Here is an 11,766-nt window from a genome sequence, read left to right as displayed (position 1 = left end):
TCACTACTGAGCAACAGCCCATTCCAGCAGCGTTCAGCTGAGAGCTACCCACAGTACCTATCACTGTGCTGGACAGTAGTGATTAATTTACTAATACCTAAGTGAAAATCAATGGACTTCCTTTTCAATTTTCAGACTTCTCCAAACAGATTATATCTACTACTTCCAACATGGCCTTATCCAACCAGCCTGCTCCTTCAACTATTTATTCTGCCTATGTGATTTTCAGTTCTTTTACACGTGGGGTGATTTCTCCTTTGGGTTCTGCCTCTGCCTGCAACCATCCTTTTCCCTCTTCTTGACTGTCATCACCTTTGTTGGGCACTGCCAGGCACAGGCTGGAGCCTTCAGGAGAGGGGCCTGAGCTTCCAGGCATGGCTAAGGATCCCCAGCTACAGGAGACCACTCCCTCTCCCAACCCAGCACACCTGAACTTGGGCTCTGCCCATAGCCCTGTGACCTTTGGCCAGTTGCCTAGGAAACTCCTTATCAGCCAGCAGCCTTCACACAGTCCTGAGACCCTAGATCACCTGACTTCCCCACCATTGCCTACATGCTAGAATAAATGTCTCCATATGCTAATTAGGCATCAGAAATGAACTTGGTACATCCAATCCCCTTAGGGTCCTCCCCTCCTCCCTCCGGTGCTTCTAAACCCATTTAACTGACAATAAACTGAGACAGCTGTTCAACTATCTCCCGGGAGTGTTTCTCTTGTCATATGTTCACCCACCCCAGTTGCCTGGGTGCATTTGGGGAAACCATGGCAAGACCCCTGAGGATACTGGAAACACATCTTGCTTTAATCTAACTCTAAATATCATATCCTCCGAGAATTTACAGAAAATCTTACCACTACCTTCCCCTTAAAGCAGGTCTCCCGAGATATATATTCTCACACCATTCTAACACGGCACTATCACAATTTAGAATTATTCATTATGTTTCAGTTCTCCCTGAGATCATGATTACAATTTCCTGCCACCTTTCTAATGCCCAGAACATAACTATTGCTCATAGACAGGCACTTTAGTTGCATAAAGATAGACATGCTACAATACTAACCAGAGATTTCGTGTACCTGTGAATTTTCATGGCTCCTTTGATGTTCTGTGGACTTGCTGTACCATTAAACCTGTGTTCTTTGTAACATTTTGTGCTGACTCAGGATGCACACTGTAGCAGACAGCTTTAGATTCACTAAGATGAACTTCCAGACCAGGCACAGTTATGGAGGAAGGGATATTTATTGAAGCTTACAGATCCAGGGGAAGTTCCATAATGGCAGAAGAAGCTGGCCTGCCTTCACAGGCCCAAGCAGACAGAGAGAAGCACAAGCCTAAAGGTCAAAAGCCACAGCACACTTCAGGAACTCCAGCTAGGCACACTTTGCATATCTTTAGATTGAAATCAGAAACCCACCACCACACCTTAAGATCACCCAGTGACATTGCCTCCAACCAGGTAGCCAGCAGATGCAAACTACAAACAACTGAATATATTGGGGGCCATCTATTCTATTCAAACCACCACACACACATAGTTCCAACAGCAATTGGAGAAATTGTTCGCATTTGAGGCTTTGGCTTTGTTTGGTTTATATCCTATTTTGAACGTTTCCCATGCACATGACAGAACTAAGATAAAGTTAGCTTAAGCAGTGATTGCTTAGTGTTATGTCCAATAGCTCCTATAGTATAGGAGCTTTTAAACATTTTAAAACTCCAAGGTATCTGGCAAATGCAGCTGGACATCCTTAAAATCTCCATGGAGGTGAATGGTTTCCTTCTCTTTTCCATGCTCTTCCCTGCAACCAATATTGGAGAATTAAGTCATGTTTCCTCTTGAGTGTAAGATTTAGAAAGGAAAATAAGAGACACTCGTAGTCAAGAAGGTGCTTTCTGGCTGAGAACTATCTTTCACTAAGAGAGCAAATGAAAAGGGGGTGGACTTAAGGAAAGAAGGGGGGCATTGAAAGGAGAGTATGCCTAAGCTAAGGGTCAGTTGAGAGAAGCTTTGTAAAATTTAGCAAGTCATAGCAAATAAATATATTTTCCCATTCTCACTTTACCATGTCTTTACAAATGACCTATTTAATTGAATTATCCCTTATATTATCAGGCAGAGATAATCAGCAAGAAAAAAAAAAAGAAGGATATTGGTCTATTGCTTGCTTTAATCCAAAGGAAAAAAAAAATCATACACCTCTTTATGAACTCATTCTTCAATTGTGTGCATGTGTATACCTGACAATATTGTTGGCTCCAAAAGCATTGCAATATGAGAAAATAAGGACGCTGCCAGCATAGTTAACATTGGAGAGGAGAGATGGGCAATGAATTTATAAGCATGAATGAGATCCTTCCACATACTGACTAATGACACAGCAGAAAAACAGGGAGAGAGATGGAATGTTAAGGCTGAGCAAGGAGCACCATTTGAGTTTGGGTATAGGGAATGGCTTTTATAAGGAAGAGGGATATCTGAGCAGCAGCCTGAATTATAGCAAAGTGCAATCATGGTGGTATGTCTCTGATCCCAGCTTTCCATCCCTGCTCCCTCCCCCTTACCTCACCCCAAATTCCTATGAAGAAGTCCCTAGCCTGGCCAGAATGAAATGTCCATTTCTCACCTAGGCGCAATGCATTTGCCTTACATAATGTGACTATTAGGAGAGCATGCATAAGTTAAGGGCCATTTAAGAGAAGCTTTGAGACATTTAGTAAGTCTTGCCAAACAAATATATTTTCCCATATTTATCTTACTATGACTTCACAAATGACAAACCTTGCTCCAGAGTAGAGAAGGACAATCTTTGATAATGCAATCTACTGGGCTGGAGAGATGGCTTAGCAGTTAAGTGCTTGCCTGTGAAGCCTAAGGACCCCGGCTCAAGACTCGATTCCCCAGAATCCACTTTAGCAAGATGCACAAGGGGGCGCACGTGTCTGGAGTGTGTCTGGAGTTCATTTGCAGTAGCTGGAGGCCCTGGCACATCCATTCTCTCACCCCCCCCTCCCCGCTCTGTCTCCTTCTTTCGCTGCCTGTCTGCCACTCTCAAATAAATAAGAAATAAACAAAAATATTTTAAAATAAGAAATTAAAATGCAATCTACTGTATCATTGGCCTTCATCGAGCCTACCATTGGTGAAGCATTCCCGAATTCCTGTATTACTTCCCTGTATTGCTGGTTGTCTACGGGATTCGTGGACATTCCCTGCATATCTGAGCTGGCATCAGCCACACTAGGTTTTGCGGTATACCAACCTTGTATTGCCCATTGCATGATGAAGTTATTCACCATCTCCAATTATGATACCAACTGCTGGACTTGGCTATTGCTTTCTTTTTTCAGAATTCAGTTAGTTACAGAGCTCTTTTATTGTCAAAAGAAAATTACCACATTTGCTATTTAAGAAACATTTCTTTGAAAATTGTTTCATGCCTTGAAGTCAATTAAAATATTATTTCTCAGTTTTATTGCAACTTTTTACGTTTGTCTTTAACCACAAGCCACTAATAACATGAAGGGTCAGAGATTTGGTTTATTTATTATTATAAAAACCTTGACAAGGTTTTTTTTTTTTTTTAAATCTTAGTCTCATGCCTGAGTACCACTTACAGAGATTCAGATTTAATTGGACTGGGTATAGTCTGAGCATAAGATTTTTTTTAAGTATTCCCCCAGCTGAATATTGTGAGCAACTAAATAAATGGAGAATCACTACATTATAATGGGTTTTGAGAAGAAATAAATAATAAATCATCATAGAGAAATGTCTACTTTATTTTTTATTTGCGAAATGGCATTTTTCAATTGCCTTTGGAATAGTGCAGTCCTCTGTGTGGAAAAAAAATACATATATATATATATGGAGGAAAGTACAACCAGACACTTCACATTATTATAAGTTGATAAACATACTGCTATTTGGATCTTCAGGTAGAAGTAAGACTACGGTAGAATTTAGAGGGAACAGAAGGATTTCTCTGTCTCAAAACCATCCTATACCTTGTTTCTCTTAACTTCAGACAGGATCAACTTGAATGCAAGTATTTCACTTCCTGGAATACATATGAAGGGATGAGTATGTAGCTCACCAAGGTAAATAGGCCACAGACAAATCAGGATGTAAATTAGTGGTTTGGTGCTTAGCTGCCACTCTGAGGCCTCTCTACTGCTGAGGGCAGGATGATTTGAGTATGCTTGAGGCCAGCGGATGGCACTCTAGTTAGAAATCAGCTCCATCTTAAGATCTATACACAGAACCCAGCATTCCTAAGAGTAATGTGAAAGCTACTGAGTGGTGCCTAGATTCACTTGAGACCCTGGGAATGGGTTGTTTATCAAACACGTAATGTGTTCTAATTCATTCAGTTATGTGATAAGTGTGTTTTGATGATCTACAGTGAAAGCCTTTTCAAGGCTCAGAAAAGACAGCAATAAACAAAACAAGCCTGATCCTAGCTCTAAAGGAATTCCAGGAGGTGAGGCATGGCAACAAATGGATGCAGATAAAATGACGCACACTTTGATATTAAGGAAGTGATACGAGAGAATATCTTCGCAAGGCCTACTTCTATCAAGAGTCATGGATATCAACTCCATGAAGGGAATATTTCAGGCAAAGTGAAAAGATTGAAAAGATCCAGCCATATCAAGGCATGCAAGGGCTGTTGGAGGACCATGAATTGTAAGAAGAATGACATATGTAAATATTCTGAGATGGACTAGTACTCATCGAGTTCAAGAAAACAAGTGCCAGCTCTGCTGTCTGCATGTTGAACAAGTGAGCAAGGGCACACCTCAAGCAGAAAGTTATCCAAGGGCAATATCACATTGGGCCTTCAGTATCTCAGTGAGCATTGTGACTCTGTCCTTGGACTGCGGGAAGTGAGTGGAAGAGGCTGGGAAGAGGGAGATGTGCCACAATTTTAAAGGAGGACATTTGTGGCTACATGGTAAAGGCCCTGGAAGGAAACAAAGTGAAAACAGTTTTGTTTTCCTTTTAATGGCTCACATGTTTACTACTTTTCTTGTTGCTGTGACAAAATACTTGACAAAGGTAATTTAAGGAAGGAAGAGTTTATTTGAGCTCATAGTTGGAGGGTAGAGTACCACCATGGTAGGAAAGGCATTGTGCCAAGGACACAGGTACCTGGTCACACTGAGTCTTCAGTCAAGTAGCAGGGAAAGATGATTGTTAGTTCCCTGCTCTCTGCCTTTGTCTTATTCCACCTGGGACCCTAGCCCACGGGATGATGCCACCCACACCCAGGATGTGTCTCCGCTCTTCAGATAAACAATTCAGTAGACAATCTAATAGATGCACCTAGATATGAACATCCAAGGTGGTTCTAAACACACTTCTAAATCAAGCTGGTCATGAAAATCCACTATCATATTTGGCTCTTGGAGTTCTTGGAAGAAACTTGCTTGCTCCAAGATTCTTACTGAGATTAAGAGCAGTGGTCAGATTTGAACTTCCTTTGCACAAAGGTAAAGATTTATCTGTGGAGAAAGGGAAGAAAAGGGCATGTGAGTCCTACCCCAAAATGTAACTTAAGGAGGTTATTATCCAACCTCATTATTAAACCACTGACTATCATGGACAGAAAGATGGATGGAGTTTTCATTCCCTAATCTCTTCGGAAATTTGGAATATAGCCTACCCTAATTATACAAGATTATTTTCATGAAAGAATAGTCCTAACAAGAAAGGCTTTATGCAAATATCAGATGTTGGCACTGGAGAGATTGCTCAGCGCTAAGACTCTTGCTTGCAATTCCAAGGGACCAGGATTCATTTCTCCAATACCCACATAAAGCCAGATGCACACGGTGGCACAAATATCTGGAGTTCATTTGCAGCAGCTAAAGGCCCTGGCATTCCTACCCATTCTCTCTCCCTCTCTCTCATAAATAAATAACTAACTCTTCAGAAAATATAGGATGCAGTAGAAATGCAAGGCCAGCTACAGTACTGTTCTAATCTCAAAAGTCACTGGCAGCCATTGCAATGGGATAATAATATTATGCTGAGATTCAATACCTAGCCAATTTTATTCTTAATAAGAAATAATGTATTGGGTCTAACTTAGTAATGTAGCTTTCCAACCTTGAAAAAGCCAATAACAAGTCACACAGTGTGTACCAGACACTGTGCTTTGTAAGCATCTTATACACATTGCCTGATGGCTCCTCATAAAAATCAGATATGCAGAATCTATCCTCATTTAATAGTTCAGGATGTCATGGTTCATAGCAGGGGGTCCTTGAGGCCAGAACTCAAACAAATTTCTCAATATCCTTTTCAGATTTTAAATTGAGATGGTCTGGCACAGATGTAGTCCTTCCAACTTTCCAGATTGGTTGTTATGATCAAATTAAACCTCATATGTAAAAATATTTGCATACTTTACAATATTCAGGTTATAAGTAGGCTCCATGAATTTTTCTATCAAATGACAGTGTATTTTAATCCCTGGAAATCTGAATCAATTTTCTAATCTCTATTTGCTCTGCTGAGGACCTGTCTGAAGTGATCTGCTCAGGATAACACAGCCAAGTCTGTGATTTCAAAGTTATCACTGATGAGATGGGTGGTGGAAAATGATGCAATTTGGGATGAAGTTCTGTGCCAAGAGCCAAAAATTATAACTTCAAAGTGTCTTCATAGATAACACATCCCAGTCAAGGTCATATTTTATGGAAATTTGGGCAGAAATCATTTTCCATTGTCTGTGCACAAAAGAAAGCACAGATAAAAGAAATTATAGAATGACCTACATGTCCCAAGACCAGATAACTTGATGTTCATTGAAAAATATGTGAATGGGAATACATCAATTTAAATGAAACAGATAATTGATGCACTGTTAATTGACAGTCACTTATTTCTCTTGAGATTTAGACTTGCCGATGACATTCTTAGGGGGATTTAAGACATGACCTTATCTGGGAAGGAGTAGAGAAACACAAACCCTCTAGTTTATTCTTGGGCCAATTGAAGGCATGTAGAGTCAGCCTCACATGGAGATGCAGAAGGTCTCAGCTGTCCCTGGAATTGAAATTGGACCCATTTGTGGTGCCATATTGCCATTCCGAGCAGGTGTGGTGGCCCATGCCTGTAATATCTACTTCTCGGAGACTTACTGGAGAACTGGGAGTTTCAAGGCATGACAAGGCTGCAGAATGAACCTGTTTCAAAAAAAAAAAAATAGGATATAGAATTCATGACAAACTTGAATTAATTGGCTCTGTGCTTCCCTTTAAGGAAATATTGATACATTCTACACCTCCTGTGGTTTGGCCTATGAGCAGATGAAAAGACCAAGTTCTTACTCAGAGAAGAAGACAAACAGTGCCAGTGTCCCTGGCCAAGAGTTCTTCAAACATGAGCTAAAAAACTGTACCACAAATCCTTTGGAAATCTTTTGTAATTGAGAAGCTAAAACATTTTTGTTTTTTATTAAAAAATCCAGAGTCTAAAAGGAATAGAATCATTTGCAGACAAAACTAAGACCCATACACTCTATCCCTGAGTTATGTAGCCCCTGGAGTTCAGCATTGCAGTTTAAGTAAATGCACTAATATCAAGATATCAATATCCATTGTTGAGACATAGGCAAATTTTATACACAGATTTTTCAAATGAGTTCTGCTTGCCAACAAGAAGATAGGGCTTAACAATATTCTCCTCATGGTGTGCGGAGGGGAGTGATGAAGAACTCAAACCACCCTCAGGCTTCTTAAGATGTCATTGAACAGAAATATGTGGGCACAGTAATACACAAATTGACATGGAGTGGATAAACAACTGGGATAAAATCAGTTGTACTTCATTTGAGCTGATTGGCATAGTTCCAGTTAGTTCAGCAGTTTCTAATACCTAGGCTCAACTAAGAGAGAGCACTAACTTTTTAACAACATTTTCTTCAAGATTACATGAACTTTGTGGTTTCTGAGTTGATCACTGAAAATGTGAAGGATTTGTGAAAGCAGAGGGGAGGGCAAGAGAAATGAGGGAGTCATGGAAGTAGTGTAGGTTTTGAACTGAAGCCAGTAGTTTGGGAGCGTAATACTGATGGACTAAACTGTGCATTAGGAATTTACTAAACCCCTTAAACTTCCTTTTCACTAACTGTATGCAATTCCATGTCTACTTTTTAGTTTTCCTCTCAGAATTATGTGACACTGTCCATACTGGACCTTGGCCTGTGCTCTGTGCTAGGATTTAGACATGGTTGAATACAGCAAGTGAAGGAGATTTATCAGATATCTCTGCCTGAGAGACCCGGGATCCACAGAGGGTTCAGGGTAAAGACTTAGAGATCAGAACAAATTCTCAACTTCTGTCAAAGTTCCTTAGCAAGTCACTGTATCTTGCTAAAATTTACTTGTCTCAAGTATGAAATGGAGATTCAGTAGCCCAGGAAATATTGGTTGAGCACGTACTAACTCCACCTCAGGTGCTGGGGTATATCAGGAAATAAAGCAAACAAAATTCCCTGCTGTCCTGATGATAAAAAATACCCATCTACAGTAGCTAACTGTAGGCATTGGCTCTACTGGCTGTATAGTCAGACCATCTTACAAGGCTGTCAAGGTCTTTCCGTAATGTTTGTAAATGTGTTTTCTTCCTCTAAATTGATAGAGTCAAGCCCCAGCTTCCCAAACTGTCAGGTACTACAGCATATAGAGATGGTCATGTGGGGTTCCGTGAAACATTGAACAACACTAAAATGTTTCTGAATGCACAACACCAACAGTTAATTTAAAATCAAACACAGGGATCCAAGGTGTTTAAGGCAATTCCTTCCCATGTTTTCTCCAGTGACTTAACTGTAGCCTTGGCTCTGAACACACGTGTATGTTATGCACTGGAAAGGCCATTAAGCCCCACAGCACCAACCAACACTGCTGAAAACACCATGGCTCATATTCCAGACTGTTGCTCACTATGAACTGCAGTGTTATAGCTGCAGGAACACAGATGTCTGCTTCTGTAAAAATGTAATGATTTAATTTGGGGATATTTTCCTACCACAAATCCTCAGCAATCATTGGATTGGACTGTGTCAACATGTTTGGTTTTAAAAGTTGTTGTTTGAGTTGTTAACTTGCACTTCATAAATTCGTCAAGTCGATTTTGACTTGGCAATAGGATGGAAGTTCCAGCAATTTCTAAAATGGCCCAAATGTACGGCTGCCATTTTGCACCCTATTTAGTAAAGCAGTATTCTCAGCATTGACAACAACAAAATAAAAAAGTTGATCAACTCTGAGAAATGCTAAAAGGGCTATGGATCATGCAGAAGGTGACATCCAGCCAAGATTCAATTCTTCATGTAAAAATAAGTAGGAATATCCATCCCATTAGTTTGTAGATTTGCTTTTATATTTAGTAAATAGTAAAATTATATATACTTCAAAATGCATGTTTACATGAATTAATTTGCAATTTATGATAAGTAAATATTTACATGTATATCTATTTAAAATATTTTATATATTTATTTATTTATTTGAGAGAGAAATAAAGAGGGGGAGAGAGAGTGGGCAGGCCAAAGCCTGCAGCCACTGAAAACAAAATCCAGACACATGTGTTCCCTTGTGCATCTGGCTTATGTGGGTCCTGCAGAGTCAAACCAGATTCCTTTGGCTTTGTAAGTCAAGTGCCTTAACCAGTAAGCCATCTCTCCAGCCATGTATACCTATTTGATATAGTTATATACCAGGGCTCACATTAAAACTTGGAGTAGAAAACGGACACAAATGGGAAAGTTTAAGAATTCCAGTGTTAAGAAAATTGTCTTTTCCTCCATGTGAGCCTCATCCGATCAGTAGAAGTTCAGAGCAAAAGAGCCAACTTTCCCATAGAACTTAGCTGAGATTATAAAAGGCATGAAGCACTTAGATGGCTGGTACTCTGTGAATGTCAGTAGCTGTTAGTGAATGAGGCAGATAAGATTAATCATCAGGGCTGAAGAGTTGCCTTGGCGGTAAAGATTCTCTCCCAAAAAGCCAAGGGACACAGGTTCAATTCCCCAGTACCCATGTAAGCCAGATGCACAAGGTGGTACATGTACACCCAATCTCTCTCTCTCTCTCTCTCTCTCTCTCTCTCTCTCTCTCTCTCTCTCTCTCTCTGTCTCTCTCCCTCTCTCTCTCTCTCTCTCTCTGCCTCTCATAAGTGAATAAAAATAAAATATTTAGAGATTAATCATCAGAGGGGAAATATGGCTTCTACTGAATTGTTTTGTATATGTAGCTCCCTATATGTTTGTGATATAATCTTATTTTAAATGAACCGAATCTTCTTTTTTTGTTTTATTTTTATTTATTTGAGAGTGACAGAAAGAGAGAGAGCGAGAGAGAAAGAGAGAGAATGGGCACGCCAGGGCTTCCAGCCACTGTAAAAGAACTCCAGACACGTGTACCCCCTCGTGCATCTGGCTAACGTTGGTCCTGGGGAATCGAGCCTCAAACTGGGGTCCTTAGGCTTCACAGGCAAGTGCTTAACCAATAAGCCATTTCTCCAGCCCTGTGTAAAAATCTTAATCAAGGTGAGCATCAGGAACCCTGAGTAAGAAGGAGCTCACTCACCAGGAAACACCTGCTTCTTAGGTGGAAGCCATGAGGAGAAGGGAGCTACAAAGAGGGGTTCCATTCATTTCACACTTCCTAAACAGCAAGGCGTGGCCCCCTTCAACCCCCCCAGGAGCCATGGCACACATGGCAATGGAAGGACCCACACACTTAAGTAGTTGTCGGTGGAAAGAAGCAGCCGGTTGCATAGAAACCGCTGAGGCATCCAGAAAACGTGTAGATGCAGAGTCATGACGGTCCCTGGAAGGAAGCCTGAGCAAAAGCGGGGAGTCAGGGCACTACGTGTACTATGTGACCTGCTTCTGTGGGCGTTCTTAGTGGAGCAACAGAGACTAGGCGCTAGCTGAGGTTAGAATTCCCTCACCCAGTGGCTCTCAAGTCATAAGGTCTTGTCTACAATTAGCAAAGAACTGAAAAGTGCAGGCAGGGAAAAGGGAACATGATGAAAGAGTTATGTTAAGAAGAGTAGAAGCAGTAAGGAGGAAAAGTGAGGAAAAGCCCCCAAGCTGAGGGGATTCCCCCTCCCAGGTGGGAGGGGGCCCCAGAGGAAAGAAAGTGGGGAAATCCACATGAAAATTGCAATGAGTCTTGTTAACAAGTTCAAATCTACACGAAGGGCCTTGATTTTTGGTAGGCCTGGGAGGAATGTGCAGACCCAGGGTGGGTTAAGGAGGAAGGCTTAGCAAACTGTTCCTTATTCTTCTCTTGGGCCAGACTGGAGTTCTACTTTTGTGTGGTACGGATGCATTCACATTCACATTTGCTGGCTACCTGCAAAAGAAAGAAGCCTGGCTCCTAACCCATATCATTAGAAAGAAAGATAACCTTCCAAAAGCTATGTGCCCTGCAAAGAATGTGTGAGAAGCCAGTGTGAAATACCTGCCCTGATTAGTGCTCAACACTGCTGAACCTGTGCCCCTGAGTCCCTCTGGTCCAGCTCCATATGCAATGCATGGTGCCTAGCACAAGTGCCCAGTTAGTGTCTCTATTCATAAATACATGTGTTGAAGAGACACTGTAATAGACACTTTGGGTTCACTAAGATGAACTTCCAAACCAGGACAGTTATAGAGTAAGGGATATTTATTGAAGCTCATAGATTGAGGGGAAGTTTTATAAGGGTAAAAGAAGTTGGCTCCCTCTTACAGGACAA

The sequence above is a fragment of the Jaculus jaculus genome, chromosome 6 (assembly GCF_020740685.1).
Source record: "Jaculus jaculus isolate mJacJac1 chromosome 6, mJacJac1.mat.Y.cur, whole genome shotgun sequence".
Taxonomy (NCBI): domain Eukaryota; kingdom Metazoa; phylum Chordata; class Mammalia; order Rodentia; family Dipodidae; genus Jaculus; species Jaculus jaculus.
This window is presented reverse-complemented; position numbering follows the sequence as displayed.